This window comes from Saccopteryx bilineata, chromosome 2, assembly GCF_036850765.1.
Source record: "Saccopteryx bilineata isolate mSacBil1 chromosome 2, mSacBil1_pri_phased_curated, whole genome shotgun sequence".
Taxonomy (NCBI): Eukaryota; Metazoa; Chordata; class Mammalia; order Chiroptera; family Emballonuridae; genus Saccopteryx; species Saccopteryx bilineata.
Genome location: NC_089491.1, coordinates 349676954 through 349682953, shown reverse-complemented (window position 1 = coordinate 349682953; position 6000 = coordinate 349676954). Strand labels below are relative to the sequence as shown.

Here is a 6000-nt window from a genome sequence, read left to right as displayed (position 1 = left end):
AAATAAGAGCTAGGCAAATTAAAGCTTCAAGATAAGTTCCCATCCCCCTAGGACAAGATGGTTGTCCCCAAACCCCCATATACATAAAGCCTCCCCCCACCAGGGTTTAAATTAGATGTTGGAGAAACCAAGCTAGGTCTGTTAAGGAGCAAAATTCCATGGAGTAAATTTTAAAGACTTAATTGGCTTTATTGAGTGGTGTATAAATCAGACAACATTCCATCTAGCAAGTAGAGAAGAGCACTGAGAAGTTGTACAAAATGGAAGGTTTTCATAGGCTGAAACTGGGTGGGAACAGAGAGTTATTATCAAAAGAAAAGAAAGGATTCTTTCAGGCAGGGCACCTTTCTTTGGAGTGAGGGTGGCAAGGGTCTTATTGGGCAGAATACTTCATTCGTGTTAATCAGGATATTCCAGACTGGTTGGTGGTTTAAAATTCCACTCCTGGGAGAGGCTGAAACTACAATTAGGTTAGGTATTAAGTTTTAGTTTTGGTGAAGCAGCTTAGCACAAGTGACTCCATTTTGGGCCTGTGGTCTCTTTCTTAACAGGCCAAAGCTAGGAAGGGGGGGGGGGGAGGACTGGGAGAAAAAAAGCTTCTGGTTAGTTTCAGTCTACATTTTGTCATCTAGGTGAGAATCTCCAGTGGGCACTTAGAAATTCAAGTCTCAAGCTCTATTTACAGTATAACGGCGTGTCAACCAACGACCTAATGGTAACTGAGTATGTGAAAATGCTTAGCGCCATTTGAACCTTCGTCTAATTTAGTATTTTATTTTGGGGTCGCTTAGGTAAGTAATAGATTCAAATGTGACTTCTTCTTGTTGGTGGTGGTTTTTTCTTAAAACTGCACTACTGTATTACAACTGAATTAGCCTTTTTAAAGAGGATTTGCTAAGGAAAGCAGTAACCTTAGTAAAAAAAAAAAAAAAAGTGGAAAGGTTGAACGGAAGCAGACCCAGGGAAAGTGATTTCCAATAAGGAAGACCATTTCCAGAGACTCAGGAAAGGGTCAGGGTCTCCCGGCGACAAGCAGGCCGAACCTGGGGGTGGCCTTGTGGTCCAGGATGGACGGACTGAAGAACGGGCTATGTGAAAACTCGCCCAAGACCTCTCCGAGATAGGACATCACTCAGGAGGACAAGAAGAAAGGGAGCAGCAGATGTGGCAGCGGGGCTCCCGCCTCTTCCTGACCCCAGGCAGCAACCAAGCCTACCTCCCTAGGGAAGGAGATCCCCTCAAAAAAGACAAAGGCTCCTGCCGCGGGAGGAGACCCAGAGTGCGCGTGCGCCACGGAATGCGCGTGCGCGTGGCGGTCAGTGCCGCGGCCGGAGCCTGAGAGTGGGAAAATGGAAACCCGGTAAGAGTAGCACTGGGAGGAGCGAGCCAAGAGGCGGGAGACAGCCCGACGGCCGGGCGCTCGCGCGCGCCCACTGGTGGCTGGAGGAGAAGACGCCCTCGGAGGCTTTTCTACCAGCCCCTTCCCTGGGAGGCTCGCGCTCCCGCTGCTCGCGCTTGCGCCGCCCGTCAGTCTCGGGGGCGCGCCCTCTTACTGGTGCGCGCGCTCGCACTCTCCGCCACCCACTAGCTCCCGCAGCAGCAGCAGCAACGCCACCACCACCCACCCACCCTCTGCCGCCGCCACCACAGACACCTTCTCTTCTGCTTTCCGCTACTGTCCTCGCCCTCTGTCGTCTATCAGGTAAGCGCAAGGCTCTGAAATAAACGCGCCTCCCCGTCTGCCCCGCGCGCCCGCATACCGCCGCCCTTTGGCCCCCAGCCTCAGAGATGGGTTTTATGAGGTGAGCCTGGGTAGAGGGCAACGGCGGGGGCCACTCCCTGAGCCCTCTGCGTTCCGGGTCTGGGTCTGGGGCCGCTTGGAAAGGGACCCATGCAAGGGATGCACACACGCGTGTGAATGTGTATGTGTGTGCGCGGGTGTGTGCTGGGGTTCCGAACACGACCTGCTTTGCGTGGACCCGGGCAGAGGTTGTGCCCGCAGGGTGGGGCACCGATGGCTGTGACCTGGGGGAGGGGGCTGCTCTGCACTCTTGATCGCCGCCTTTTGCCGCAATGGGCGTGTGTCTGTGTGTGTTGGGGGGGGGTGTCCAATGACGACCCCCAAAACCAAACGTGTAATCCGTTTTCTCTGTCTCGGATTGCCATCAGCCCTAAGGAAGGTATGGATCGCGTTCTAGAAGAGATGACTCCCTAGCTGCCCCTCCCTTCACCTCCCCGGCAACGATTCCAATGGGGCTTCTGCTGCCCCTGATTTAAGGCGGTGATCTACCCCCTCCCGTTTTCCTCCTTCAGAAACCTGCAAGGGACATTTGGGGGCTGGGAGTGGAATGGGGAGATGGGGAGGGGTCCAGGCGCTGTCACTTGAGTTGCCCTTCCCCCTGCGCGCGCCTGGCACGGAGACGCGAGCAGCGCCGTGCCCGAGATAGGATAGTGCGTGGATACCAATGTGGAGTCTCGGAAAGGCAGGAATCACTGGCCTTGCGCTATGGAAGGCGTCTCGGCAGCGGCCGATCTCGGCTCGAGGGCGCTCACAGCCGCGGACCCGCGCGGGGGCTGCAGGTGTAGTTTGGGAGCCGGCCCCTTTCTCTGCGCTCTGTGCCGGGCGTGCGGCATGTGCGCTCCCTGCCGGAGGCGCGGTGCCGGCGCGCAGGGCTCGCCCCTCACTGCGGCAGTGGGTGTGGACCCGGGTGGGCGAGGAGGGGGAGGGTAGGCGGTGCCTCCTCCCACTCCCACCCCCGCTTTTTCCCCCGCCGAATGCGAGGTGCCATCTTTTTGCGGCGTGTCTCTTTCCGGTACCATGCCAAGCCGGGTGGCTGGGCTTCGGAGAAGAAGGCGAGACAGTTATTAAGTGGGGAGGGGGCAATCAGCGCTGAAATCTTGGCGTTTTGCTGCTGCCGGGTTGAGCACTGGGAGCGGTCGTGGGAACTGAGGGTTCGCTGCTTTGTTTGTAGGGCTAACGTGATCTGCGTTGCCAGCCTCGGTTTTTGCCTTTCATTCAATAAAGCTGTTTAACCGAGGCCCCCACCCTTACCCTCGTGTTTCGCCCCTCATTTCCGAGCCCTTTGTTGGATCTCGGGGTTTGCTGGGGTTGATGAACTCGAATCACGACCGGGAGGAACGGGCGTGACACTGAGCGGCCCCCTCTGGGAGCCGGGTCGCCAGCCAGGACGCATCCGCGGACTGAAGGGGTGGGATTCCAGGTCCCTGCGCGCTGTGACGGTGTCCGCGGAGGGACGACCCCTGGCCCCACCCCCGAAGCGTCCTGGTGGCCACCCCTCACCGGGCCCACAGAAGGCCTCCCACAGAGGGACCAGAGGGACATTGGCAGCCCCCGTGAGGTTGGGGGCGGTGGATACTCGGAAGCGGCACTTCTCCGCTTGGTGCCCTGTTGCTTCGCCAGATGGGAAAACGTGAGGAGGGAGCCTGAGGTTTACACTCGTCCTGCAAACCACACCCATTTTCGGGAGCAGACTAGACGGGGGCACCGGTGGGGGTTGCGTTGGAAACCACCGTCTTGAGAACCTCGTTTGGGCGTTGCCCTGCCCCTTCTGAGCAGAGATGAAGAACCTTGGGGTGGGGTACGCGGAGCCGCGCCCCCTCGGGGGTCTCTGGAGGGACGCCTCCAACCTTGAGCCTCTTTCTAATTGGCTTGTGGCGGCCATAGCCACCCGGGTGGGCGTCCCTGAGGTACTTGTGGCCAAGCGTTATTTTAGAAATGTGAGGGATTCTCAAGTGAAGAGCCCAAGTTTAGTGCAGCTCTTGAAACGGGGAGTGAGGGGCGAAGGGTGGCTGCTGCCCCCGGAGAGCAAGGCAGAGGCTGGTTCTCCTGCGATGAGCCGGGGCCACGCGGCTTTCTGGTTAATTCTATCACCGAAACCGGTGCGGGCGTGCAGTGCTGAGAGGGAGAGCGTCTTAGGGGCCGAGTCATCCACGTGAGCCGAACAGAGTGACCTGAGTATCTGGGGAATGACTCAACTCGGGTTCTGAGATTCTGCTCTGGGCCAGGCCGAACCTTCCCTACAGCGGTGTCGGGGTGGGAGCTGCGGACCTGCGGCGCCCCCTCCTCCACCTTCCCGCCGAGCCGGACCCGCCGCGGGCGAGTTGTAGCAGACTGAAGGATCAACTCGAGAAGCTTATCCCTTCTCTCATCTACCCGCGGCTCCTTGCTGGGCGTGGGACTCTGGTTCCAGACGGAGAGAGGGCCCGGGGTGACCCGCGGCCTGAGGCAAACCTCAGGCAGACAGGTCACCTCCTATCGGTTGGGGGAGCGTATTTAGCCCACCGGGAACAAAGCACAATCCTTGCGTCGGTGATTTCGCTCGGTTTTGGAATCTGTTGGCAGTTTGGTGGAGCGCTGGCGTTCGCAAGGCGTGGGAGCTGATAATGGAGGAATCCCGGGGGTACGAGTGAGCGTGGCTCTTCCTACGCCGAGGGTGGAGAACACTCCATCCCTGGCTCTGCGCTCTAGGATCTATGGGGTGCAACGTTCGCGCCCACGCTTAGACTGTAGAGCTCTGAGCCTGCCGCCGAGCCTCAGAAAACGTCCTGTCTCGGAATCCCCAGATGGCGGGAGTTATTTTACATCCCGGGGGACCCCACTTAGCCTCTGACGTTCAGGAACCGGTAACTCCATGTCTAGTTGGTCCGAGTTGAGATGGATGATGACCCCAGCAACGCCTGGGACAGCTACTGCCCGCCCTGCCCCTCCAGCCACCGTGCACTTAGGCTCAGCTCCACGGCTTTGAGTTTTATCTGATTCTTGTCTCTCCGTTGACCCGTCCTACAACAGAACGAGAAATGCCTTTCCTAATTAAGGTATTATTTTACGTTTTATGATGCTACTTTTGTTTATCATTTAAGATTTGCTTACCCATCCCCCATCTCCAAACCCTTCCTCTGAAGGGATAAATACATTAGCCACACACACACCTCCACTCCCAGCGTCCAGTCCCAATGACTCTCAAAGCTAATCAATTCCCTTGATCAACGTTTGCTTCTGTAACAGGTAGTGTTTTCTGAAGTCACCTGGCTTGACTTTTGGGGGTTTGCCTTTGGACAATATGGGGGAGGGATTTGTTGGCTTTGCTGGAGTTTTGGGTTTTTTTGTTTTGTTTTGTTTTGTTTTGTTTTTTGATGAGTGTCAGCCTATGATTGTGTGTCCCTAACCCCACATGGACCTGGTTTGCACACGCCCATCATGGAAGGGTATGGCTTTTAAGTGGTTTCTAGTATCAGGCACAGCTCCCCTGACAGGAACAAAATAAATGGATTAGTCCCACAAATTTCAGGAAGGAAACTTAGAATCCATTTCCTTGAGGAAAGATCAGGGTTACTTCATTTGGAAAAGAGCCCCTGTTATTGGCATGACCTTTGACCCACATGTCCTTTGAGGTCAGTGCCAGCCTGCAGATGTAACAGGATTGTGGTGCCCTTTGTTTAGGCTGAAATTTCCTTCTGCCCTTTTAACATCAGTTCATGAAGCCCATTTGTTGAAAATGTTTAATTTAAGAAGCTGTGTTTTATTCCACCTCCCCCTCAGCGTTTGTCTATGGTTTGAGTGGCTCATAGCTCTGTGTATGAACCTGGGTTAGTGTTCTAAATGAACACATGATAGTTTTCTAACTAAACTGTGCCTTCTATTTAATTAGTGTCTTTCTTACTCCCACTTTGAAAAGGAATCACTCAAAAACAAATAAAAATACCCTTAGGGGCTTAATACACTGCTAAACATACAATAGGTATTTTGGCCCATATTTATTTCACAAACAAACAGATTAAATGGGAAAATGCAGGTCAATAGGTAGAGACGAAAAAGCCAAATAGGAAGAAGTCTTTATTTAAGGTCATTGCATCAGGAAGGTCTGGAGTCAAATCCAATCCAGAGACCAGAGCCTGTCCATCTCTGGTCGTCTCACCCTTCTTGGCAGAAGAATGAAGAAGAGAGGCAAAGGGAGAGGCCACACGTCACCCCAGGTGAAG

At 54.9% G+C, this 6000-nt stretch overlaps 1 protein-coding gene across 13 annotated transcripts in view; it reads left to right on the top strand.

Moving 5' to 3' along the window:
- Window positions 1–1551: 1551 nt before the first annotated feature.
- The window catches only part of MAPT (microtubule associated protein tau), a 115335-nt gene continuing 110886 nt past the window's right edge, over window positions 1552–6000 (top strand). For 12 of the 13 annotated variants that reach the window (XM_066262703.1, XM_066262701.1, XM_066262693.1 and 9 more), the window contains exon 1: window positions 1552–1702. The gene's annotated coding sequence lies outside the window, so the exon portion shown is untranslated. Of the gene's footprint in view, window positions 1703–1735; window positions 1803–6000 lie in introns of those variants that run through there. The other variant, XM_066262688.1, reaches the window with a different exon arrangement.